The sequence below is a fragment of the Nyctibius grandis genome, unplaced genomic scaffold (genome assembly GCF_013368605.1).
Source record: "Nyctibius grandis isolate bNycGra1 unplaced genomic scaffold, bNycGra1.pri scaffold_152_arrow_ctg1, whole genome shotgun sequence".
NCBI lineage: Eukaryota > Metazoa > Chordata > Aves > Nyctibiiformes > Nyctibiidae > Nyctibius > Nyctibius grandis.
The window spans coordinates 1-27,012 of NW_027167525.1; the positions used below are offsets into that span (position 1 = coordinate 1).

At 49.8% G+C, this 27,012-nt stretch overlaps 2 long non-coding RNA genes across 2 annotated transcripts; both read left to right on the forward strand.

Annotated features, from left to right (window-relative positions):
* Positions 1 to 431: 431 nt before the first annotated feature.
* On the forward strand, positions 432 to 9,258 carry LOC137677345 (uncharacterized). Its single transcript, XR_011050258.1, has 2 exons — positions 432 to 723; positions 8,870 to 9,258. It is a non-coding gene; the product is annotated as an uncharacterized lncRNA (long non-coding RNA).
* A 10,941-nt stretch (positions 9,259 to 20,199) lies between these two features.
* LOC137677344 (uncharacterized) lies at positions 20,200 to 21,635 on the forward strand. Its single transcript, XR_011050257.1, has 3 exons — positions 20,200 to 20,361; positions 21,110 to 21,248; positions 21,345 to 21,635. It is a non-coding gene; the product is annotated as an uncharacterized lncRNA (long non-coding RNA).
* The last annotated feature ends 5,377 nt before the right edge of the window (positions 21,636 to 27,012 follow it).

Consider the following 27,012-nt stretch of genomic DNA (forward strand, 5'->3'; position numbering starts at 1 on the left):
TTTAGTTTTTCTCATTTGTGTAAATGGGAATATAATTAATTCAATTAATTAAATGTATAAACTTCTGAGTTTATTCTACGTAGTTTTGGTTCTGATCTTTACTACCCTGTGGCAGAACTACCCCCCAGTGATAAAACTCTAGCCTTTTTCCCTTCTTTTCAGAAAATTAAGTAGTCACTGTCATACTTCTTGCACGTGTTTGTGTAACACGAAGAAAGTGTTGACGTATTTGGTTATCCTGAAATGTAATTATTATAACTAGTATAAAAAAAGTATCATTTATTCTTAGAAATACTTTTTTCCAAAAAGTAATTGAGATGGGACTTGTTTGAGATTCCTCACAGTTCTTGAAGTATGTATGTAATGAAGGCAAGTAATTTTCTTTGGAGAAGAAAACTTTTTTAATCCTTTTTTAATTTTTCATGCTCAGTAGTTGACTTAAAGCAGAGACTGATTAGACAAAGTGATCTCACTGCCCTTTTTTGCATGTGACATGCACACAAATTGTGTAAACTTGACAGAATCTGCTATTTAATATCTGTTTAAAGGTGAATGTGACATTATTTCTACTTCATGAGGTGAAATCAGGATTCGAATGTAATGGGTGTTTGAACATGAAAATTAACTGCTGAACACATGTAGCAAATATGTCTCCATCCTGTGCAAATCTCGTGCGTAGGAAGATGCAGTTACTGGTTAATAGCTGACATTTTAACAGTGCAGGTAAGGATTTTTTTGTTGTTTTAAGTCTCTCTGGTTTCTTCTTAATTAGTATTAACAATGGTGATGATTATCTTGCTACGTTGCTTAACACTTCAGTTCTGTAGTGAAAGCTGAACTCAAACCATCATTGTTATTACCTGGGGTCTTTTGTTTGTTTTATGAAGTTACAAAGTGGGGAAAGAGGCCTTATGGCCAAAGTCTTTCAATATTGACAGTTGCATGTCAATTGAATTCCAGGTCACAATTTAAGTGGGCACTTCTATGTGGCAGATTTTTCTGATATTGAACTTTTAAAAATTCTAGTGAAAATACTCAAAAGTAATTTTGACATGTCCATATCACTTTTTGGCTTTAGGTGTTTGTTTAAGTGTTTAGCACTAATACATTCAGCGATAGTTTCCCTGGCTTCCCAGTGTCCCACTGAAAATACATATCCTAGTCTGCTTTGTGTATGTAAAAGCAATAGACTGAAGTAATTTTATATTGAGCTACAATATTATTTTGTTCAAAATGTTTCTGATTTTTTGTTTTTTTATATGAACATAAAAATCTTTCACAAATGGAATTTAGCATTTTTAGAAATATGCATGTACTTCAAAAAACAAGTTAAGTCTGAGACCAGTGACATTTAAGCTGAAGGACTAGAAAGGAAAATTAATTTTCATTATCACTTTCTGGCTCCATTATTATGTGAATTAAAATTAATTTTTATATACATTCATTGGGAAAATAAGGATTTATTTTTTGAATTAACAGATCTGAGTTATAATACTGTTCAAAAGGCATCTACTGTGCTTGCTGTAATGACATTCATTCCAAGTTTTTTCTCCCAAAGTAATATCTCTGAATTTAAAAAATTTTAGAATGCTTACACAAAATGAAAATGAAGAAAAAAATGGAATCCTAATATTTTCATGTCTTCAAATTCATTTTTGCATATGTAATCTAAAATCAGATAACTGTAGGCAGTGCACAAAACTTGATAGTCCATTTATAGGAAAAGTAGGAAGGAGTAATTTAGCAATTTCTAACCGACAGAGTCGTGTTCCCCTCTGCTCCTCCCAAAGGAACTAGATGAACCTGTGAGTTTGTTGAACATTCTTGTGGACTGTCAGCTACTGTATGTTGTGTGACACTTAAAAAAAAAAAACAAAACCAAAAAAAACCCACAAACAAACAAAAAAACCCAAACACCCAAAACCAAACCAAAACAAAAAAACCACCAAACCCAAACAAACCTTTACACCAGCATTATATACTGTATTGAAATATAATACTGTAATTTATCCCCTTGTATGAGCCAGCTGATGCTACAGCTGAAGTTTTGTGGTGGCTGCTGTGATTTAGGAAATGTCAAAACCAAGCTGTAGCCAGTCAGAACAACGTCATCTAAAATGACTTTCTGTGATCCAGGTCTTACAGACTGAAGACGTGTAAGTGATCTATCTATTGGTAGTTGTTCCTCTAGTTTGTTTTCTCCTCCACTCCTAGTAGCTTCTAATACTGTTTGCTTTTTTGACCCCTATTAGACAGAGGTGACCTCTCTGTATCTCCTCTAGCCCCAAAATTTTGTTCCCACTGAGTCAGTTCAGAGCTTGTGAAGATGTGATTCTGGCGTTATTTTTGCCCGCTATGTGTACCATGCTCTGTACACCACGTTTTCTTTCCAAGTTTTATCACTCAGTCACAGCTCCTTTGCAATTCTTGGTACCTCATCATGCCTCATCCAGTTATTTGTGATTTCTTTTGTACTTTTAAAGTACCATGGGACCTAGTAGAGACTTGTGTGGGCCACGACTGCTGGCCCTTACACGGTAAAATCTGGCTCTTCATTTCTACCCTCTACTGTCTTTTACCCCGTTATACATTTATTTAAGGATAATTCCTCTATCTTTGAGATTGTATCTGCACAACTAACCTTTGTGGTGGTGTTGTTTAAACGATTTGTTAAATAGTAGTAACGTTAAGTCCTGAAGAAGCAGAAAAACTTTAGGAAAGAAAAGAAGCCTCATCCTCGTTTTACAGGCTACAGTAAACTTTCACATACTGTATGCCAAGTGTCTTTAATTTGTTGGGTTTTGAAGAATTAATAGTTTTCCCATTTTTAAAATTTTTTTTTAAGAAGTTCCTATTCAGGTAATTGGTGAACAGCATTTTTTTTCGAATGTAACCACCAGAGGTCACTGAAACACAAGAATACAATGCAAGTAAACTACTATTTTACAGACTAGACCAAGATGTAACTGTGGAACTGTGTGCTATCTTTATTCTGCTGATGTATTCTAATATGTTGGTCATATTAGAAAAAAAACTATAATAAATGAATACTTATAGCTGTGAATTCACTTGCAGTTGATCTATTTTGAGTTAAGTATTTTTTAGGGGAATACTGCATTGATTAGAAAAAATGAGACTGATCTTAGAATACAGTGGGGAAATTGATCTGTATATTTTTCTTCACATTCTTATATTGAAGATGAAGACATTTTATGTGTAATTTCTTCTATCTGGCAATTGCAACAAAAGTTGTTGATAGGTCACTCTTTTTTTCCTTAGAAATGTTTTTTTTTTTCCATGGCATTGCCCTTTACAAATCAGAAACATCTTTTTCTCTTCTATATTTCTAGTTATCTTAGGAGAACACCTAAATGTGAAAGTTTTATCTTTGTATTTAGGTTTTGAAACTGGTTCTTAAGGAACTAGATTCTATGAAAAAAAGATTCTTTCCAGGATTCTTGGCAAGAAAATTCTGCTTATTATTCATCTTACAGAAAGAAAAATTCTTCCCAAGTTAGGGAGGCTTGCTTCCATGTATGTCTGATTTGTCTTATTTATTAAAAGAAGGTATTGTTCTTTCCTCTCTGTGAACAGATTGGGCCTTCTGCCCTCTAGGACACAGGCACTCTGATGTGAAATTTCAGACTCGGTCTTTTATTTTAGTAAGAGATGATGGAGGAACTTCACAGAGTGCCTTCGTGCCGGGGAGCCGTGTCCTTCTCTGTCTGATGGGAGACCAGCCTCCTCCACCTGTTGAGTCTCTCTCTGCTTGTCCTTTTGGAGGCAAAAATCTAGTCCTTTTCCTCACCTCTTTTAAATTTGCTAATGGCGAATATCAGTCTCACACTATGACCTAAGCAGCTGTGCCTGGTTTTTTTACAGACCTGGGTCCCCTGCTCTACAGAGTGTTTGAAGGGCTCAGAGAACCTGCTACAGCCTTCACCCTGCAGGTTTCTTTGCAAAGCCTTTGGCTTATGGAATTCCATGGCCAAATTAAAAAACTAAATATCCCCTGAAGAACGGCAGCATATTAGAATATCTCTGTAATGCTGATCTCTAGGATGTGATTCCTCTGTCAGAGCAATGGAGTATCCTGATTTCTGTTTTCACCCAAATTGAAACTCCAGATAATTTGAGCCTTTTCATTTCTGATTTTTTCAAGTACAATCTGGTTGTTGTTTTCTACAGTTGCAAAGCAGCTGCATCATTGCAGGTGCAGTTTTCTGACCTGTAACCTCGTATGTAGACTCTAGCTAGTCTGATTGTATCTACTTTGATCTAGGTCTACAGTTTTGTTGTCATTCAAATTCTTACAGAATGCCACTTTGAAGTCATTTTCCCAGCTTCTCTCTCTGGTAACTCCTATTTCTAGGTCTATCCACATGTACCCATATTGTAAGGAGATTCAAATAAAAATGGTTTCATTTGGCCATTTTTCCCTATTTAGTATTAATGTTGTTTTTATTGTAAAATAATCTTTTGAGTCTGCTCACAAATGATCATAATTTTAGTGTATCTTTGTTTATTTCATCCAAGGGCACTTTCCTTGCTTTGCCCAGATACCTCTTATGTGAAGGAAAAAAACAAACCAAACCAAACCAACAACAACAAAAAAAAACAAAAGCAAAACCCAAAAAACTCCACCCCAATTAAAAAAAAAAATCTGTAAGCAGGACACGGAAGCTGTAGCGGAGTGTGTGCATGAATACTTACACATGTGCACACACAGAGATGTGTACTGCTTTGTAAAATTATTATTTTTAAAACCTTAAAATTATCTTTCTGGCATAATCAGGATTGTCACTTAATACTTTGGTAACAGTGTGAGGAGATTCCATTTAATTTTTTTTGAGTGACTTTTAGTAAGCTTTCAACCTCTATAATAAATTTCTTCAATTTATTTTCAACAACCTGGTCTACTGCGTGTAACTTGCATACCTGCTGGGAGCACATGGGAGGAAAACAAACAAAGATCAACATTTCTCAGGTAAATGAGCCTCTGGTGGCACAAACTCATGGTGTGTTTGAGAAAAGTTCTTCCAAGTTAATAAACGGAAAATGTAAATATAATTAATAACAATGAATCTGTCAAGCGTGGCAGTTCTGGAATGTTGGAGAAAATATAAAGACCTTTTATCATAATTGTAGGAAAATTCTTTTTTTCCCCCCTTCAAAAACTTAATTTCATCGATGCAATTAATTGGGCTTGCTTTATGTTTGAAGTCTAAACCAAGCTGGTAGTAGAAAACAAGGAAATTCTCAGCTGGGGAACGGAAAACTTACATTGCTGATTGCAGGATTCAGTAACTTTTTGCAGTTTTCTTAGATTCATTGCCTGACCAAAGCAAAAACTGTACCCTTTTAAAAGACATTTAATTGACACTGTTTGTAGTCCATTGAATTTACTCTATTTTCTTTGAGACATGAAATAGTACATTTTTTCATTAAAATGACATCAGTGATGCTGCCAGTGTGTCTTTTTGCAATAGTCTTCAATTTAGTTAGTTCTTATGATAGTAAAAATACTGTGGGGTTTTTTTTTCTACAAGTCTGTTATTTTGGGGATAATGAATTTTTATTCCTTCTAAATTGGTGTTATGAAACACGGAGTCGATGTTCTCCTTCAGCTACTTCTATCATAAATACAAGAGTGACCTGGACTGTCGTGAGCTTCAGAGAGAAGCTTGTTAAGGGAGAATTAAGGCTGACATATATTTGGGGAAAAGCCAGACCCTAAATTCACATCCATGTAAAGACTTTAGAAAATCAGTGGGCATCCAGATACTGACTGAGAGTTAAGAGGGAAAGCAGCTTCCCATCAAATGTTTTGGTATTGAATTCCCCCCCCTACTTCTGGGAGCTTTTTGGCAAAGGCAGAGAAGTGAACACACAGGTGTGGACAGTCAGTAGGTGGCTAGATGTGGTGCTTGAGTTTTGAGACTGGTGTGAACCTCTGATCTGCCGATCTTTCTGCATCCCATGTGTATGTCTGAAAGTCACACGCTATTATGCAATGGAGAGAAGTAGTATTTTACTGCGTGTACTTACAGCTTTAGAGCAAGAGGATGATTTTGGGCTTCTCATGTTATCTCTGAGTATTCTGAACACTGAGCTGTGGGATATTTAGGTTTTGCATTTCTGCATTTCTTTGTTTTGATAAGATTGGGGGTTTTTTTGAGTGGCAGGAATAGGTGTCTCCAAAAAAGTCTGGTGAATCATCACTATCGAATGTGATCTTAAGATGAATAATCAATAGAAAACTGATCTTGATTAGAGCGAGCTTTTCTTTTTAGATGAGGCTCGTTTTAACTTGCGTCTGTTTTGTCATCCAGCTTGATGTGCAAATGCTTGTGCCAGCCCAAAGGAGGAGAGAGGGCAAGGCTGAGTCTGGTTTTATTTATGGTGGCACTAGTTATACTGGCTTAAAATGACCAAAAATATGGTATCAAACTCAGAATGAATATCTGTGTGCAGTAAATAAGAATATGGCATGGACTACTGAAGTGTGCATCCTCATCTCTTTCTTACTGCTCTTCCATAGAAAGCATCTTATAAATACTGTCAGTGTGGTCAATGTTAAAAAGTTCCACAGCCAATAAATCTTCCAGTGTGCGTTCCTTTTCTCTCTTATTCGTTCACCTGTCTTGCATTTAATTCAATTGCTGGGACTAGATGGAGAAGTGAGAACTCGCTCTTTTTAAAAAATAGATTTGTATGCCTATTAGTGTAATCAGCCATATTCAAAATCAGAGTGGTCTTAGATTTACATCGTACTTTTGACATTTCAGTGTATTAAAGATATCTATGTTATTTTCAGGAGAAAATAATTTTAATTAGAAAAGAAATTGTGTTCTTATTTTTGGGAATGCTGAGGTCTTTTGTTTCCTACTTGGGCAATCAGATAGCATTGAAGGTACAAAAGAATCAAACTGAGTATTTTGAATGAAATACTTCTGTAGTTACTTGGTATGACTTTCTATTTCCAAGTATAACTTTGAAGAATTTTCTGATTACTGTTTTCACATTTTTTCTTTTCAATAGCTGTTTAATGGGATTTCTGTTTGATGTTATGGATTTTGTGCTCAGTGTCCAGTTTTGTTCAAATACACACCCCTGCAATATTCCATCAGCCTGGGTTTTAAAGTAGACGACATCCCCACCATCAGTTTTTACTGGAATACTATGTCCAGTTCTAGTCCACCTATCTCAAAACAGGCACTGTAGGAGTTAAAGATGATTTTGAGGAAAAACAAGAAGAATGACTAAGTAAAAGACCTCTGAGGGTACTGACGAGTGTCAGCTTCTTTAGTAAAAATATGTCTTTGAATTATCCTCAAATGCTGAGGGAAATGTATATTGGAATGTTTTTCCTATATTGTAGTTTAAGAACAAAGCCACCTCGTGAAATTGAAAAGTGGCAAATTAAGGTCCAACGAGAGGATACGTAATGCAACAAAGAAGGACCTTTCCCCATGAGAACGTGAATGCTGGAAAGTTGGCAAATTTCAGAGAAGTTCTAAGCGTTGATATGGGTAATGGGAGCATCAGACTTACATTAGCAAGTGCTAGAAGAACATTTCTGAAAGCCTCTAAAAGTGTGTGCTTCGGATTTAATGTCAGTACCGAATTGTTTGGAGTTAGGAGATAATTTTAACTAGGATGTCCAAGCTCACTTTTGAGTTTTTTGGTACCTTTTTTAAAAAGCATCTGGGGCTGACCACTCACAAAGCCAAAAAGCAGTCTTGAGCTAGTTGACAGCTGCTTAGCATCTTGGTTTTTTATTGACAAAGCTTTGTCTTGTGAAATCATGATTTCTTTCCATATATCTTGATTTTAAACAATTAACATTTTTTTTTTAGGATAAAAATATAGTCCTACAAAACCTTAATTTACTGTCACAGTTGGTTTATAACTGATGCACACATTGACTTATGCCAAGTTCTTTTTTATATTTATTGAATGTGTTGTTTGTAGCTGGGAGAACTCATTTACCTTTAATATTGCTGTGAAACTTTTTAATGTTGGTTATTTCAGAAGCAAACTTATTTGTATGAAGAGAGTAGAGCACTAAAATCAACTTCCATTTTGGAGTGAAACATTGAAAAAAAAAAAAGTTACCTTCATTCTTCTGTATACCTAGCCTCACAAGGAGGAGTGTGTACAGTTTTAAATGATAGTTGCTGTATGTACACAGACCGAAGCGGAGAACTGCTCACAGATGTGCACAAAATTTGGGAAGTGAGTTCTGTGATGCAAAAGGTAGAAAGGGACGACACCTCATGGGGATTTACTGAAACACTCTCTTGGCTCACATCTTGGTTTCCAGACTTGGCCTTATGGATAAAGAAGCTGATTGTAATTGTCTTGCTTATAATTATTGTCCTTGTGATTGTACTAGTGTTGGGACAGTGCTGTGTGAGATGTTTTTCTTCCTTTGCTTCAAAAATAGAATCATCATGGAGATACAAATAATTGCAGGGATGCAATAAAAAACAAAAGGAGGGAATTGTTATAGAAATTTTCACATAATTAATGTAAAAGTTCTTATGAGTTAGAGAGACAAGAATCAAGAGGGGTGAAATAGAATAGTGAATAGAATAATTAATATAAGTCTATCTGAATAAACACAGGTGGGCTTTCACAATCCATGAATATTGTTCTCAAAGCTCCTTGTGTAATCCTGACCTAGGACTGAACAAATCATCAATCAAAGCTTAATGAGTAGCTAAGCAGGAGTAGGCCTAGAAGTATTACCTTCTGATGATTTTAGTAAAGGGGATGTATGGTTAACCTTTTCTTTACCTTAAAAGAAATATAGGACACTTAGAAATAAAAATTGGTATAGATAAGGTTTTAAACATAACTTCAGTTGTTTTTAAGGTTGAATGTTTAGGAGACACTGGCGGTGGGAACTGGACTCTGATCAGCCTGGATCAGGACGGGACGCTGATCACGGCAAGAACATTAAGGACGCCGATCACAGCAAGAACATCGAGGACGGGGTGTCGGCCGGAGTCGGAGCGGAACCAGAACATAAAGATCAGCTAAACAATGGAAAAGAATGGACTTTTGTGGACTCTTGATGAAGGAAGAAAGAGGAATGGAAATAGTTAGTGGATTGTTAACAGAAGCTTATGAAATGTTTATGATGTAATTGATTATTAGTTTCTATATAAACCGATAGTGAATTTGAGTCAGGTACCATTCACTGCGGTGGTGGTCCAACTCTGAGTTGTTAATAAAACCAGCAAACCCAGAGACCCGGACTCTGCCAATTTTCTTTAACAGAAGGGGGTGTCAGAGCGTAAAACCGCGCGACAATCATCGGTGGGAGAGGCGAGGCGGTGGCGCCCCCGCGCGTCGGGAGGGCGGCAGTGCAGCTCGGGGGCCGCGCATGCGCAGTGGGGGGGGGCGCCCCGGCCGCGCTGGGTGCAGCAGCGGTCGCTTTTTACGTTTTTTTTCTCGATCTCCCTTTTAGTTCTCGGGAGCTATTTTTTTAATTTTCTCCTTTTCTTAATCGCGGTCGCTTTTAAAAAAGTGTCTCCGAGGCTGCGTTTTAGTTGGCCGCCGCTGCTTTTGCCGAGGGAGCGGTGCTCAAACGGGGCGCGGGCGGGACGCGGTCGGTGTCCCCCGGGCAACCGCGCATGCGCAGTGGCCGGCTCTTTGCCGCCCTGGGTGCCGGGAGTGGGCGTGGCCGTGCCCCTGCGGGGGCGGAGCAGAGGCGTGGTCTCCCGTGGAACCCCGCCCCGAGGGGAGGGGCTGGGCGTGGTCTCCTGCGAAACCCCGCCCCGAGGGGGGCGGGACGGGGGAGGCGTGGCCTCCAGCGGAGCCCCGCCCTGGGGCGTGGTTTCCTGCGCGACTCCGCCCCGAGGGGCAGGACATGGGCGGGGTCCCCTGGGGAGCCGCGCATGCGCGGTGGAGGGGCGCTCTGGCGGCGCCTTCTGCTGCCGCCCTGTGGTCAGATTTCGGTACTGCAGCCGCCGCTTTTTTACCTTTTTATTTTTTTTTTTTTTTTTTAACAACTTCTTTCCTCGCCCTTCTCCGTTTCACTTTCCCGGGGCTTTATTTTAAACTTTCTCCTTCTTTTCTTAATCACGGTCGCTTTTAAATTTCTCTATTTTATCCCGTTCGCTGCCTTTATTTCGCCGTCTTTTGTGTTACTAATTGGTCTTTCCTCGGCGGCGTCGCTTTTTAAATGTTCTTTCCGTGCCCGCTTCTTTCCCCGCTCCCTGTCCTTATTTTTCTTTTAACCGCGTCTTGCCTCTCCTCGGTGCCGTTGCTTTTTAAACAATGTCTCTCGGCGGCTGCGTTTTAGTTCGCCGCCGTTTTTTTTTTTGACGAGGGAGCGGCGCTTAAACGGGGCGCCGGCGGGAGCGGGGTCCCCGGGGAAACTGCGCATGCGCAGGGGCCGGCTCGGTCAGTGCCGGGAGTGGGCGTGGCCGCGTCCCTGTGGGGGCGTGTCAGAGGCGTGGTTTCCCGCGGAGCCGCGCCCCGAGGGGCGGGACGGGGGCGTGGTCTGGTGCGGAACCCAGCCCCGGGGGCGGGGTATGGCGGGGGTCCCCCTGGGCGGCCGCGCATGCGCAGTAGGGGGAGGCGCTGGCGGCGCCAGGTGCTGCCACCCTGTGGTCAAATTTCGGTACTGCGGCTGCCGCTCCCTGTCCTTATTTGGTTGCTAGGGCGCCATCTTGGTTGCTAGGACGCCATCCTGGTTGCTAGGCGGCCATCTTGGTTGTTAGGACGCCATCCTGGTTGCTAGGCGGCCATCTTGGTTGTTAGGACGCCGTATTGGTTGCTAGGCGGCCATCTTGGTTGCTATGACGCCATCTTGGTTGCTAGGACGCCATTTTGGTTGCTAGGACGCCATTTTGGTTGCTATGCGGCCATTTTGGTTGCTAGGACGCCATTTTGGTTGCTAGGCGGCCATTTTGGTTGCTAGGACGCCATCTTGGTTGCTACGACGCCATTTTGGTAGCTAGGACGCCATCTTGGTTGCTAGGCGGCCATTTTGGTAGCTAGGACGCCATCTTGGTTGCTAGGACGCCATTTTGGATGCTAGGCGGCCATCTTGGTTGCTAGGACGCCATCTTGGTTGCTAGGCGGCCATCTTGGTTGCTAGGCGGCCATCTTGGTTGCTAGGACGCCATTTTGGTTGCTAAGCGGCCATCTTGGTTGCTAGGACGCCATCTTGGTTGCTAGGCGGCCATCTTGGTTGCTTGGCGGCCATTTTGGTTGCTGGGACGCCATTTTGGTTGCTAGGCGGCCATTTTGGTTGCTAGGACGCCATTTTGGTTGCTAGGACGCCATCTTGGTTGCTAGGACGCCATCTTGGTTGCTAGGCGGACATCTTGGTTTCTAGGACGCCATCTTGGTTGCTAGGCGGCCATCTTGGTTGCTAGGACGCCATCTTGGATGCTAGGAAGACATCTTGGTTGCTAGGCGGCCATCTTGGTTGCTAGGACGCCATCTTGGTTGCTAGGACGCCGTCTTGGTTGCTAGGCGGCCATTTTGGTTGCTAGGACGCCATTTTGGTTGCTAGGACGCCATCCTGGTTGCTAGGCGGCCATTTTGGTTGCTAGGCGGCCATTTTGGTTGCTAGGACGCCATCTTGGTTGCTAGGCGGCCATCTTGGTTGCTAGGACGCCATCTTTGTTGCTATGCGGCCATCTTGGTTGCTAGGACGCCATCTTGGTTGCTAGGGCGCCATCTTGGTTGCTAGGACGCCATCTTGGTTGCTAGGCGGCCATCTTGGTTGCTAGGATGCCATCTTGGTTGCTAGGACGCCGTCTTGGTTGCTAGGGCGCCATCTTGGTTGCTAGACAGCCATCTTGGTTGCTAGGACGCCATCTTGGTTGCTAGGCGGCCATTTTGGTTGCTAGGACGCCATCTTGGTTGCGAGGACGCCATCTTGGTTGCTAGGACGCCATATTGGTTGCTATGGCGCCATCTTGGTTGCTAGGCAGCCATCTTGGTTGCTAGGCGGCCATCTTGGTTGGTAGGACGCCATTTTGGTTGCTAGGACGCCATTTTGGTTGCTAGGACGCCATCTTGGTTGCCAGGACGCCATCTTGGTTGCTAGGGCGCCATCTTGGTTGCTAGGCAGCCATCTTGGTTGCTAGGACGCCATCTTGGTTGCTAGGCGGCCATTTTATTGCTAGGACGCCATCTTGGTTGTGAGGACGCCATCTTGGTTGCTAGGACGCCGTTTTGGTTGCTAGGACGCCATCTTGGTTGCCAGGACGCCATCCTGGTTGCCGGGACGCCATCTTGGTTGCTAGGCGGCCATCTTGGTTGCTAGGTGGCCATCTTGGTTGCTAGGGCGCCATCTTTTTCCCATTTTTTGGGGAGGGGCCGCGTAGACACGTAAATGGCCTTGCTAAAGTAAGGAGGTGGGGGTCAGGGCTGTTTCCCTCATTTAGTGCCCTTTTTTTGGGGTGAACAAAAAGCGGGGAGACGGCTGGGTGGCGCTGACGTCATTCGGGGCACCTGAATGTCACCGATGTGGGGGCAAGGATGCAGTGGAGGAGCAGGTAGGTGGGGCGGGCGGCATGTGTGTCTGGGGGGGCGGGTGGGTCCCCCAAAGCAGAGGGCGTCAGGGCGTAAAAATAGCGACAATTGGTGGGAGAAGCGAGGGAATGGCGCGCCCTGGGGTCCGGGGCGCGGTACTGCGGGTGGGGGGCTCTGGCCGCGCTCGGTGCCGCAGCCGTCGCTTTTTACATTTGTCCATCCCCGTTTTAGTTTTCGGGGCCTACTTTTTAATTTTCTCCCCTTCTTAATCGCGGTTGCTTTTAAGAATGTCTCTCGGCGGCTGCGTTTTAGTTCGCCGCCGCTGGTTTTGCCGAGGGAGCGGTGCTTAAACGGGGCGCGGGCGGGACAGGAGCGCGGGGGGGGCGTCTCCTGGGCAACCGCGCATGCGCAGTGGGCGGCTGTGGCCGCTCAGTCAGTGCTGGCAATGGGCGGGGCCGTGTCCCCGTGGGGGCGTGCCAGGGGCGGGGTGTGCTGCAGAGCCCCGCCCTGAGGGGCTGGACGGGGGCGTGTCCTGGTGCGGAGCCCGGCCCCGAGGGGCGGGACGGGGCGTGGTTTCCTGCGCGACTCCGCCCTGAGGGGCAGGATATGGGCGGGGTCCCCTGGGGAGCCGCGCATGCGCGGTGGAGGGGCGCTCTGGCGGCGCCTTCTGCTGCCGCCCTGTGGTCAAATTTCGGTACTGCAGCCGCCGCTTTTTTACCATTTTTTTTTTTTTTTTTTTTTCCTCCGTTTTTTTTTTTTTTTTCTCCGCAGGTCCCGGCGCGGCGGGGACGGGGCGGGTCCCGGCGCGGTTCCCGGCGGGGCGGCGGCTACCGGAGCGGAGGCTCCCGAGGCGGCGCGGCGCCGGTCCCGGCGGCAGGTCCCGGCGCGGCGCCGGTCCCGGCGGTAGGTCCCGGCGTGGCGCGGCTGCGGCTGCCGGGGCGGCGCGGCGCCGGTGCCGGCGCAGCTTCCCGGAGCGGCGCGGTGCCGGTCCCGGCGGCAGGTCCCGGCTCGGCGCGGCGGCGATTCCCGCGCGGCTCCCGGCGGGGGGGGGCCCGCGGCGGGGGCGGGTCGCGGCGCCGCGCGGGGCGGGGCGGGGGGGGCGCGTCCTGGCGCGGCTTCCGGCAAAACGGCGGCTTCCGGCGCGGCTTCTGACGCCACTTCCGGCGCGGTTTCTGGTGCGGCTCCCGGCGCGGCGCCGGTCCCGGTCCCGGTCCCGGTCCTCGTAGCAGGTACTGGTGCGGCGCCGGTCCAGGCGCAGGTCCCGGCGCGGCGCGGCTGCGACTCCCGGTGCGGCGCGGCGCCGGTTCCGGCGCAACTTCCCGGAGCGGCGGGGGCGGCTCCCGGGGCGGCGCGGTGCCGGTCCCGGCGGCAGGTCCCGGCTCGGCGCGGCGGCGGTTCCCGCGCGGCTCCCGGCGGGGTGGGGGGGTGCGGGTCGCGGCGCCGGGCGGGTCCCGGTGCCCGCACGGGGTGGTGGGGGGGAAAGGGTCCCGGTTGCTGCCGCCGGGGGGGTCCGTGGGGGCTGGCGGGTCCGCGCTCCCGGGGCGGCTGGGCCCGGCTCCCCGCGGGGGACTTTTGGGCCTCGGGGGAGTTCGGGGGGCGGGCACGGCGGTGCACGAGATGGCAGAGCAGTAAAGCCTGCGAGAGCGATAATAAAGCGCCGGCCGGGCTGCGGTGGTGCCGCCCCGCAGGGGCACGGGGCCGGGCCCTGCGCGGTTCCCGAGCGCTCCCCAAAAGTGCCCGTGGGGCCCTGGGGGCGCAGGGCTGCGGGGTGGCTGCAGGCCCCCCCAGCCCTCGGCGTCGCACGTGGGGGCTGCAGGGGGGGTCAGAAAGCAGGTGGGGTGAGCTGCTTTGGGGCCCCAATAACGGAGGCCAGGTGTTGTGTTCCTGGGCCTCGAGATCAGGCTCGCACGACTGATTTGGGGGGCTCAGGAGCAGATGTGAGCGGTGCGTTTTCGGGAGCTGAGAGAGGGGACTCGGTGGTGTGGTTTTGGGGTCGGCAGCAGAGGCCGAGCGCTGCGTTTTTGGGGCTGGAGAGCAGGCTCGGCAGCTGTGTTTTTGGGCTCGGCAGCGGGCGCTCCGTGAGCTGGTTCGGGGGCCAAAAGCAGAAGGTAAACGGGCCGCTTGCGCGGGGGAGCGGGAGGGCGTCAGGGGGCCGCGTGGGAAAGCGGCGGGTGGGCAGGGTGTGTGGACGTTGGCCAGAGGCGGGGGTCCGGTCACATCGGAGCCCGAAGTTCGGGGAGGCCGGCACGCAGCGGGCCGGCCGAGCGGAACGTCCGAGGTGGTCTCCGGGGGCCGTGTAGCGTGGGCATGTGTGAGCCTGTGTATTTGGGAAGCCTCGTGTTGTAAGAGCTGTATGTTACCAATGTGTTCTCTTAGGTGGATAAGAGTCAAGTGACCGGAGCCAGAGAGGAGGAAGGGAGGCAGAGAGAGAGGAAGATGCATCCGAACTGTCAGATTCTCCCAGCAGCTCCAAGGGCGGAAGCCGTGGTGAGTCCCGGACCCTTGGGGCCGTGTCGCCCCTCTTCTGCGTCGTGGTCCTTCCCTGCCCCACCTTCTCTTTCTCTCACAGCTGTAATTTTTTTCGCTTCCCTGCATCTCTTCCTCTCTCGTTCTCCAAGTCCCTCTCTTTCTCTGTTGTTCTGCCTCTCTGCTTTCTTTTTCTGTCTGCACTTCTGTCCTGTTCCCTGTCCCTCTTTTTTTCATCCTCTGTCCTGCAGCCCATCACTGTTTTTGTCTTTCTCCATCTATCTGTCTGTCTTCCTGTCCCAATTTTTTTTAATTCCTCCCCATCTGCCCTTTAGCCCTTCACAATTACCGCCGCCCCCCGTCTGGCTCCATGTCCCTATTTCTAATTTCCTCTGTCTCTGCCCTGTATTCTAGATACACTTTTCTTTCTTGTATTATCTTATTCCACGTTCCTGTCTCTATGTTTTAATTTCTTCCTTCTCTGTCCTATAGCCTGGTTTTGTCTTTATTGTTCTCTGTCTGGCTCCCTGGCCCTATTCTTTAATTCCTCTGTCTCTCCCCTTCAGCTAACTGAGGGTTTTTTGGTATTTCTCAGTCTCTGTCTGTCCACCTCACTGTCCCCTCTTTTAATTTCTCCATCTCTGCCCTGTGGCCCATCAGAAATCTTTGCTTTTCTCCATCTCTCTCACTCCAGTTCCCTCTCCCTCCCTCCTCTCTGGCCTGTAGCCCATCGCTGTTTCTTTTGCCCTCTGCCCCTCTCTCTGTCTCGGTAGCTCCCTTTCCCTGTTTTTTAATCCTTTCCTCTCTGCCCTGCAGGGAGGGGGAGGAGGTGCTCCAGGCACCAGAGCAGAGATTCCCCTGCAGCCCTGGTGACGCAGGTTGTCCCCCTGCAGCCCGTGGAGGTCCGCGGTGGAGCAGACGTGCACCTGCAGGCCACGGAGGACCCCTCGCTGGAGTAGGTGAGTGTGCCCGAAGGAAGCCGTGACCCCGTGGAGCGCCCGTGCTGGAGCAGGCTCCTGTCAGCAGCCGTGGCTCCGTGGAGAGGAGCCCATGCTGGAGCAGGTGTTACGGCAGGACCTGTGGCCCCGTGGGAGGGACCCTACGCTGGAGCAGAAGAAGAGCGTGAGGAGGAAGGAGCGGCAGAGACAATGTGTGATGAACTGACCGCACCCCCGATCCCCGTCCCCCTGCGTTGGTCGAGGGTAGGATGTAGAGAAGCTGGGAGTCAAGATGAGCCCAGGAAAAAAAAAGAGAGGGGTGGGAGGAAGGTGTTTTTTAGATTTGTTCTTATTTCTCGTTACCCTACTCTGATTTTGATTGACAATAAATTAAATGAATTTCCCCAAGTAGAGTGTGTTTTCCCGTGACGGAAGTTGGTGAGTGATCTCTTTGTCCTTATCTTGACCCACAAGCTTTTTTGTTGTATTTTCTCCCTGTCTTGTTGAGGAGGGCGAGCAATAGAGCGCCTCGGTGGGCGCCCGGCGGCGGCCGTTCGTATTTTGGAGCCTGGCTCTCGGCTCGTCTTTTTCTTGGACATAGTGTGAAACGTTTGGACGTTTGGGTAGGTAAACAAGCCCGGAGCCCATTGTTGTTCGGGCTGTGAAAGGGCTGACATGGGACGATTGCAGGCAGGAATAGCTTTCAGGGCCGCCACCTTTGTCGCGGGAGCAATCTGCGGTCGTTCGCCTTTTTGGAACCGGGTTCCCGTCTCGTTTGTTTTGTCGGTCAGAGCGTGAAACATTTGGACATTTGGGCGTTCAGGTCTCCCTCCCTTGTGGTGTACAGGTCTACCTTCCTTCCACGTGGCGTGCAGGTCTACTGCGTGCAGTCTATCTCTTTTCTAATTTTTTTTACATTTTTTTGGCTTTAGTTTCTTAGCTTTAGTTAACTTTTTACATTTACTCTTTATTTTTTACTTTTACCTTTTTATCGCTTAGTTGCAGCTGCTTAGTTGCTGCTTATTAGTTTTTCTTTTTTTGCTTTTTCTTTACTTTTACTGGTCTACCTCTTCCAGGTGTACCTCTTCTGACTGGTTTGCCGCCTTCTGGCATGCAGGTCTATGTTTGTTTCTGGCGTGCAGGTCTTTTTTACTTTTACTTTTATAGCTCCATAATTTTTTTTATTTTTTAATTTTAGTATTTTAGCTTTTGGTTTTTAGTGTGTTAGGGTTTTAGTGTGTGTGTTAGGGTTTTAGTGTGTTAGGGTTTCTTAACTTAGGTTTTTTTAACATTTAATATTTTTTACTTTTTTAACTTCTCTTACTTTTGCAATTAATTTTACGCTCTTGTTTATTAGTGGTGGCGGCCTTAGTGGTGGCGGCCTTAGTGGTGGCGGCCTTATTAGGGTTTTTTTTTTTCCCTTATTCTTTTACTGGTCTAGCTTAGTTTCTAGCGTGCAGGATGACGTTAGATTCTGGAGTGGAAGTCTACTGTCCTTGTGGCGTGCAGGTCTACCTCTTATTTTATTCTACATTTGTTTAGGTTTGGATGTTTAGGTTTGGATGTTTAGGTTTGGATGTTTAGGTTTGGATGTTTAGGTTTGGATGTTTAGGTTTGGATGTTTAGGTTTGGATGTTTAGGTTTGGATGTTTAGGATTTCAGGGGTTTTTTTTTGTACTTCTGTTAATTTTACAATTAATTTTACTCTCTTGTTTAGTAGTGGTGGCTTTAGTAGTGGTGGCTTTAGTAGTGGTGGCTTTAGTAGTGGTGGCTTTAGTAGTGGTGGCTTTATTAGTTTTTCTTTTTTTGCTTCTTGTTTTTTCTTTTCCTGGTCTACCTCTTCCAGGTCCACCTTAGTTTCTGGTGTGCAGATCCACCTTAGTTTCTGGGTTGCAGGTCTAACGCGTGCAGTCTACCTGTTTCATAGTTTTTTTTACTTTCATGTTAATTTTTTAGCTTTAGTTTTTTAGGGTTTTAGTTTTTTTAACTTTTGTTTCTTTTACATTTACACTTTGTGTTTTACTTTTTTAACTTCTGTCACTTTTACCACTGCTTTATTAGTTGTGCCTTTATTAGTTAGTTGTGCCTTTATTAGTTGTGCCTTTATTAGTTGTGCCTTTATTAGTTGTGCCTTTATTAGTTGTGCCTTTATTAGTTGTGCCTTTATTAGTTGTGCCTTTATTAGTTGTGCCTTATTAGTTGTGCCTTTATTAGTTGTGCCTTTATTAGTTTCGGTACTGCAGCCGCTGCTTTTTTACTTTTTGTTTTTGTTTTCCCCTCCGTTTTTTTTTTTTTTTTTTTTTCTCCGCAGGTCCCGGCGCGGCGCCGGTCCCGGTGGCAGGTCCCGGCGTGGCGCGGCTGCCGGCGCGGCGCCGGTGCCGGCGCAGCTTCCTGGAGCGGCGGGGGCGGCTCCCGGGGCGGCGCGGTGCCGGTCCCGGCGGCAGGTCCCGGTGCGGCGCCGGTGCCGGCGCAGCTTCCTGGAGCGGCGGGGGCGGCTCCCGGGGCGGCGCGGTGCCGGTCCCGGCGGCAGATCCCGGCTCGGCGCGGCGGCGGTTCCCGCGCGGCTCCCGGCGGGGGGGGCCCGCGGCGGGGGCGGGTCGCAGCGCGGGGCGGGGGGGGGCGCGTCCTGGCGCGGCTTCCGGCAAAGGGGCGGCTTCCGGCGCGGCTTCTGACGCCACTTCCGGCGCGGTTTCTGGCGCGGCTCCCGGCGTGGCGCCGGTCCCGGTCCCGGCGGCAGGTTCTGGTGCGACGCCGGTCCAGGCGCAGGTCCCGGCGCGGCGGCAGCTCCCGGTGCGGCGCGGCGCCGGTCCCGGCGGTAGGTCCCGGCGTGGCGCGGCTCCGGCTGCCGGGGCGGCGCGGCGCCGGCGCAACTTCCCGGAGCGGCGGGGGCGGCTCCCGGCTCGGCGCGGCGGCGGTTCCCGCGCGGCTCCCGGCGGGGTGGGGGGGTGCGGGTCGCGGCGCTGGGCGGTTCCTGGTGCCCGCACGGGGTGGTGGGGGGGAAAGGGCCCCGGCTGCTGCCGCCGGGGGGGTCCGTGGGGCGGGCGGGTCCGCGCTCCCGGGGCGGCTGGACCCGGCTCCCCGCGGGGGATTTTTGGGCCTCGGGGGGGTTCGGGGGGCGGGCGCGGCGGTGCAGGCGATGGCGGAGAAGTAAAGCCTGCGAGAGCGCTAATAAAGCGCCGGCCGGGCTGCGGTGGTGCCGCCCCGCAGGGGCACGGGGCCGGGCCCTGCGCGGTTCCCGAGCGCTCCCCAAAACTGCCCGTGGGGCCCTGGGGGCGCAGGGCTGCGGGGTGGCTGCAGCCCCCCCCAGCCCTCGGCGTCGCACGTGGGGGCTGCAGGGGGGGTCAGAAAGCAGGCGGGGTGAGCTGCTTTGGGGCCCCAATAACGGAGGCCAGGTGTTGTGTTCCTGGGGCTCGAGAACGGGCTCCCGCGGCCGCTTCGGGGGGCTCAGAAGCGGATGTGAGCGGTGCGTTTTTCGGGAGCTGAGAGAGGGGACTCGCTGGTGTGGTTTTGGGGTCGGCAGCAGAGGCCGAGCGCTGCGTTTTTGGGACTGGAGAGCAGGCTCGGCAGCTGTGTTTTTGGGCTCGGCAGCGGGCGCTCCGTGAGCTGGTTCGGGGGCCAAAAGCAGAAGGCAGATGGGCCGTTTGTGCGGGGGAGCTTCTGTTAAAATTCCGCTAACTATTTCAGTTGCTCTTTCATCTCTCTGTGTTGGCCCAAAAGGGAGCCCCAGTCAGGAAATCTCTATTTGAGATCTCTAGACTCTTCAGGGGGCCTCAGGTATTGAGCAAAGAAGAAATTAAAAGGCAGTAGTAGGGCATCTGGCTGCTGAGAATTAGCAATGCAGAGGTATATGTGCACAAATGTGTGATATCTCAAAGTGACAGCTACCTTGATACAGCATTTAAAACAGGACTTGATATTTAGAGCCTGCCTCGAGAGTAACAGCACAGAAAAAGCTTTAGAAAGCGTTATCTTCTATCAGATCACTTTGTTCTGATAAAGGAAAAAAGAACATAAAGTGGTCATAAAGACCAGGCTTAAGTATGTTTTTAGTAAGGTGCTGTGTGGATCTGTAGATTGGATGTGATCTTTCACACGGGGGGGGCGGAAGGAAAATTTGCACTCCTTCGTAAAAAGCGTGGCAAACGCTCGCTGCGGGTTTTTGCTAATTTTTTATTATTATTATTATTATCTGATGCGCTTTCTTGCAACTGTTCAGTTTTGTAGAATATTTTTACTGGAATCCGTGCATATGCTCATAGCTCTAAAAACTGTCTTGTTTCGTTGAAGTTCACTTCCTCCAGAGTCCACAGCAGTCCGTTCTTCGCCGCCGGTCAGCTGATCTTTATCTTCTGGTTCCGCTCGGGCTCCGCTCAACACCCCGTCCTCGATGTTCTCGCCGTGACCAGCGTCCCGTCTTGACCAGAGTCTGCTTTGCACTGCCGGCGTCTCCTAAGTATTAACCTAAAATACCTGAAGTCTGTTTAGAACCTTATTTCTACTGCTTCTTACTTGTAAGTATTTGGGGCGAGCGGAAAAGAAGGCAGGGACTCTGCGAGGGAGGAGGCGAGGGCTGAAAGCCAAAGGCCTCGGGCTCCTTTATTGCTGTTCTACTGCCCTATTGAAACGCAGGAGCCGGACTGGGCGGTTCGAGACACCGTCAACGTTCACAGGCTGAGCGCTCATCACCCCTTCTGGGAAGAGCCACGGTGTTGTGGGCTCAGAACATCAACAGCCGTTCCTTGTTTTCAGTTCTGTCTTCAGAACTGCCCTTCAACACACACGTTTACTTCTTTCACGCCTCAGAGGGCCCCGTGAACTGCTCAGGGCTCCTTTATCTTAAAAGGGAGCGAGAACTATTCTCGGTGCAGCCTCCCCAAGGGAATCCCCTGCTCTGCAAGTAAAGCACAGCTGTTTGCGGGCTGATGGTCTTCCACAAGTATTCTGTATTCTTTTAAGGTAAAAAAGGTTAAGCGTACATCCTTTTTACTGGAATCGTCAGAAATTAATACTTGTCGGCCTAGTCCTGCGTAGCTGCTCATTAAGCTTTGACTGACGATCGGTTTAGTCACGGGTCAGGATTGTTGTAGAAGTTTTCACATAAATTGTTACAGAAGTTCTCATGAATTAAGAATAGAATAAAAAATACAAGTCAATCTGATAAACACGGGTGGGCTTTCACAATCCATGAATGTTGTTCTCAGAGCTCCTTGTGTAATCCTGACCGTAGAGAGGATGTCCCGTAGAGACCAACCTCTAACAACGGTGGAAGAGACGGAGCAGAAAGACCGGAGCGTCCGCGTTCTCGCTGTGAAGTTTATGGATCGAGACTCTGGGATTAAGGTAAAGAATGAGGGATTTATCACAGCTAAGGTAAGTGGCGTTGCTATTAAGTTCTTAACAGATACCGGTGCAACTTTATCATTGTTACATTTTCAGGTGTCACAGCTATCTGAGGAGTTTGTAAAGGTTACTGGGGTTTTGGGTGAAGATAAGTTACCACCTTCCCTTCCTCTTCCTGTTGTTTTTGATGATCATTTGATACGGGGTCGATTTGTTATTTCGCCAGCTTCTCCTGTTTCACTGTTTGGGAGAGATTTATTGCAAGAATTGGGAACGTGCCGAGCTTTAACTCCCAAAGGAATTCGAGTAATCGTAACGGGAATACAAACTGTAGGAATTCGAGAAGGCGAGCTTAAAATCCCGAAAGAATTGAACGATGCAGCTAAAAAATTAGGCAGTCTCTCCGGGGATGATATTGGACTGTTAAAATCTGCAGAACCAGTAGCGATTAAAACAAAAGGAGGGACTCCTCCTTCTCTTAGGCAATACCCAGTTGTGGCAGAAGCCATCCCAAGTATTGGAACACAAATAAAATCATTCTTGGAAAAAGGGATTTTAAAAAAAAAAAGTCAAAGTTCTTTTAATACACCTATACTCCCGGTTAGTAAACACCGATTTGATAAAAAGGTGGGGATCCAGAATATAGATTTCTACAAGATTTAAGAGCAGTAAATGGATTTGTAATCGTTGCCCATCCAGTTGTACCTGATCCAAATTTGATTATGACTCAAATACCTATTTGGGGAAAATTTTACACTGTATTGGATTTGACGGGAGCTTTCTTTAGCACAGCTGTGGCTGAGAAAAGCCAGCACAGATTTGCCTTCACTTGGCAAGGGAAGCAATTAACCTGGACTCGGTTACCCCAGGGATTTACAAGCTCGCCAACAATATTCTCCCAAATTTTGAAAGGAGATATTGGCTGATTTGTTTTTTCCACGCAAGTCTGAATTAATACAATATGCAGATGATTTATTGTTAGTATGTCCTTCAAGGGAGGATTGTATTACAGACACTCGATATCTGTGTAATAAGTTGGTTGCAAAAGGTCACCGAGCATCTCCATCAAAATGGCAGTTCTACCAACAAAAAGTGAAGTAGCTTGGATTTTATATTACCTCCAGGTACGAGGGAGAAAGATCCTGAGCGAATTAAGATAATGCAAGAATTACCTAGGCCTGTACCAAAGAAACAAATTCGGGGGTTTGTAGGACAAGTAGGATTTTGTCGCCCTTGGATACCCAATTTCAGTGAATTGGCAAAACCCTTGCATGCTGCCACACGAAATGAGAGGAAATCGAACCCATCAGCTGAGGTCCGGAGAGAGAAAAAGCTTTTACAAGTCTGAAAAGTGCCTTAACGCAAGCACCGGCTTTAGGTTTACCAGATTATAGTAGAAAAGAACATAAAGTGGTCATAAAGACCAGGCTTAAGTATGTTTTTAGTAAGGTGCTGTGTGGATCTGTAGATTGGATGTGATCTTTCACACGGGGGGGGCGGAAGGAAAATTTGCACTCCTTCGTAAAAAGCGTGGCAAACGCTCGCTGCGGGTTTTTGCTAATTTTTTTTTTATTATTATTATCTGATGCGCTTTCCTGCAACTGTTCAGTTTTGTAGAATATTTTTACTGGAATCCGTGCATATGCTCATAGCTCTAAAAACTGTCTTGTTTCGTTGAAGTTCACTTCCTCCAGAGTCCACAGAAGTCCGTTCTTCGCCGCCGGTCAGCTGATCTTTATCTTCTGGTTCCGCCTGGGCTCCGCTCAACACCCCGTCCTCGATGTTCTCGCCGTGACCAGCGTCCCGTCTTGACCAGAGTCTGCTTTGCACTGCCGGCGTCTCCTAAGTATTAACCTAAAATACCTGAAGTCAATCTGATAAACACAGGTGGGCTTTCACAATCCGTCAATATTATTCTCAGAGCTCCTTGTGTAATCCTGACCTATGACGGAACAAATCATCAATCGAAGCTTAATGAGTAGCTAAGCAGGAGTAGGCCTAGAAGTATTACCTTCTGAGGATTTTAGTAAAAGGGATGTATGGTTAACCTTTTCTTTACTTTAACAGAAATATGGGATACTTAGAAAGAAGCATTAATAGAAATAAAGCTCTAAGTAGACTCTAGCTATTTTAGGTTAATACTTAGGAGACGCTGGCAGTGGAAACGAGACCGGTCAACCCGGATCGAGGCGGGACGCCGATTACAGGAAGAACATTAAGGATGGGGGGGCGTGTCGACCGGAGCCGGAGCGGTACCAGAGCATAAAGATCAGCTCAGCAACGGAATAGAAGGGACTTTCGCGGACTCCTGACGATGGACTTTTGTGGACGCTTGACGAAGGAAGAAAGAGGAATGGAAATAGTTAGTGGATTTTTAACAAGGATTATACAAAGGAGCTTTGAGAAGAATATTGAAGGGTTGTGAAAGCCCACCCGTGTTTGTCAGCTAGACTTGTATTTATTATTCTACTCCTAATTCTTTTTCACCTCTTCTGATTCTTGCCTGCTGCATTCGTGAGAACTTGTACGACAACTTACGTGACAGTTTCTACAACAGCTTTTATGTTAGGAATGAGTTGAAAATGGTGTCCGTGAGTCCCGATGCCGATGTTAAGTGTTCAAACCGCTCAGGCTTTTAAAGGATGTGTTGTATTTCGAGCTGACCTGTTTACCTAGAGTCCTCCTTGAGCTCAACTGCTCTCCTGGCTCTTATCCCGACTGCGTTCCTCTACTTTCTTCTGTGCTGTTTTTTGCCCGTGCCGGAGTCTAACTTGGGAGTTCTGTTTTTCAGCCGCCTTGTGGTAAGCGTGTCGTGAGGCTCGGCGGCTACCCCCGGCGCAGGTTTGCCCGCAGGTCGTTAAGCGTTTGTGAGGGTGAGGGACCGGCGCGGTGTGCGGAGGCTCCCGGCTGTGGGGGCAGCGAGGGGCGTCGGGTGTGGGGGGCCGAGAGGGGCCGGGGGCGTCGGTGGCCCTGGGGAGCCCGTCCGGGCGCGGGAACGAGGCGGAGCAGAGGCAGAGGGAGAGGCGCGGCACCGTCCTCTGGCACGGCGCCCCTGTGCCGTGGGGCGTCTGCCGGGGGGACAGGCTGCGGGCTGGGGCTGGTGACGGGGCAGCCGTTTGGAGGGGTGCCCTCCCTTGACTTTTCTAGCAGAGCTCCCCTTTTTTGGGGAGGGGGCGTGTACACGCGTAAATGGCGTCGCTAAAGTAAGGAGGTGGCGGTCAGGGCTGTTTCCCTCCTTTAGTGCGTGTTTTTGGGGTGAATGAAAAGCGGGGAGGGGTCTGGGTGGTGATGACGTCATTTGGAGCACCCGAATGTCACCGAGGCGGGGCAAGGACGCAGCGGAGCGGCAGGTAAGTGGGGCACGGGGGGGTCCCCCGAGGAAGGGGGTGTCGGAGCGTAAAACCGCGCGCCAATCATCGGTGGGAGAGGCGAGGCGGTGGCGCCCCCGCGCGTCGGGAGGGCGGCAGTGCAGCTCGGGGGCCGCGCATGCGCAGTGGAGGGGCGCCCCGGCCGCGCTGGGTGCAGCAGCGGTCGATTTTTACGTTTTTTTCTCGATCTCCCTTTTAGTTCTCGAGCTATTTTTTTAATTTTCTCCTTTTCTTAATCGCGGTCGCTTTTAAAAAAGTGTCTCCGAGGCTGCGTTTTAGCTCGCCGCCGCTGCTTTTGCCGAGGGAGCGGCGCTCAAACGGGGCGCGGGCGGGACGTGGCCGGTGTCCCCCGGGCAACCGCGCATGCGCAGTGGCCGGCTCTTTGCGGCCCTGGGTGCCGGGAGTGGGCGTGGCCGTGCCCCTGCGGGGGCGGAGCAGAGGCGCGTTCTCCCGTGGAACCCCGCCCCGAGGGGAGGGGCCGGGCGTGGTCTCCTGCGAAACTCTGTGCCGAGGGGGCGGGACGGTGGAGGCGTAGCCTCCAGCGGAGCCCCGCCCAGGGGGCGGGACGGGGCGTGGTTTCCTGCGCGACTCCGCCCCGAGGGGCAGGACACGGGCGGGGTCCCCTGGGGAGCCGCGCATGCGCGGTGGAGGGGCGCTCTGGCGGCGCCTTCTGCTGCCGCCCTGTGGTCAAATTTCGGTACTGCAGCCGCCGCTTTTTTACCTTTTTTTTTTTTTTTTTAAACAACTTCTTTCCTCGCCCTTCTCCGTTTCACTTTCCCGGGGCTTTATTTTAAACTTTCTCCTTCTTTTCTTAGTCACGGTCGTTTTTAAATTTTTCTGTCTATTTTATCCCGTTCGCTGCCTTTATTTCGCCGTCTTTTGTGTTACTAATTGGTCTCTCCTCGGCGGCGTCGCTTTTTAAATGTTCTTTCCTTGCCCGCTTATTTTCCCGCTCCCTGTCCTTATTTTTTTTTTAACCACGTCTTGCCTCTCCTCGGTGCCGTTGCTTTTTAAACAATGTCTCTCGGCGGCTGCGTTTTAGTTCGCCGCCGTTTTTTTTTTGACGAGGGAGCGGCGCTTAAACGGGGCGCGGGCGTGAGCGGGGTCCCCGGGGAAACTGCGCATGCGCAGGGGCCGGCTCTGTCAGTGCCGGGAGTGGGCGTGGCCGAGTCCCTGTGGGGGCGTGTCAGAGGCGTGGTTTCCCACGGAGCTGCGCCCTGAGGGCCGGGACGGGGGCGTGGTCTGGTGCGGAACCCCGCCCCGGGGGCGGGGTATGGCGGGGGTCCCCTGGGCGGCCGCGCATGAGCAGTAGGGGAAGGCTAGGACTCCATCTTGGTTGCTAGGACGCCGTCTTGGCTGCCGGGACGCCGTCTTGGCTGCTAGGGCGCCGTCTTGGCTGCTAGGCGGCCATCTTGGTTGCTAGGCGGCCATCTTGGTTGCTAGGGCGCCATCTTTTTCCCCTTTTTTTGGGGAGGGGGCGTGTAGACATGTAAATGGCCTTGCTAAAGTAAGGAGGTGGGGGTCAGGGCTGTTTCCCTCATTCAGTGCCCTTTTTTTGGGGTGAACAAAAAGCGGGGAGACGGCTGGGTGGCGCTGATGTCATTCGGGGCACCTGACTGTCACCGATGTGGGGGCAAGGATGCAGTGGAGGAGCAGGGATTGCGTTTTAGTTCGCCGCCGCTGGTTTTGCCGAGGGAGCGGTGCTTAAACGGGGCGCGGGCGGCACAGGAGCGGAGAGGCGTCTCCTGGACAACCGCGCATGTGCAGTGGGCGGCTACGGCCACTCAGTCAGTGCTGGCAATGGGCGGGGCCGTGTCCCCGTGGGGGCTGGGTGTGCTGCAGAGCCCCGCCCCGAGGGGCTGGACGGGGGCGTGGTCTCATGCGAAACCCCGCCCCGAGGGGGCGGGATGTGGGAGGCGTGGCCTCCATCGGAGCCCCGCCCAGGGGGCGGGACGGGGCGTGGTTTCCTGCGCGACTCCGCCCCGAGGGACAGGACACGGGCGGGGTCCCCTGGGGAGCCGCGCATGCGCAGTGGAGGGGCGCTCTGGCGGCGCCTTCTGCTGCCGCCCTGTGGTCAAATTTCGGTACTGCAGCCGCCGCAGTTTTACCTTTTTTTTTTTTTTTTTTTTTTTTCCCCTCCGTTTTTTTTTTTTTTTTTCTCCGCAGGTCCCGGCGCGGCGGGGACGGGGCGGGGCGGCGGCTACCGGAGCGGAGGCTCGCGGGGCGGCGCGGCGCCGGTCCCGGCGGCAGGTCCCGGCGTGGCGCGGCTGCGGCTGCCGGGGCGTGGCGCGGCGCGGCGCCGGCGCAGCTTCCCGGAGCGGCGGGGGCGGCTCCCGGGGCGGCGCGGTGCCGGTCCCGGCGGCAGGTCCCGGCTCGGCGCGGCGGCGGTTCCCGCG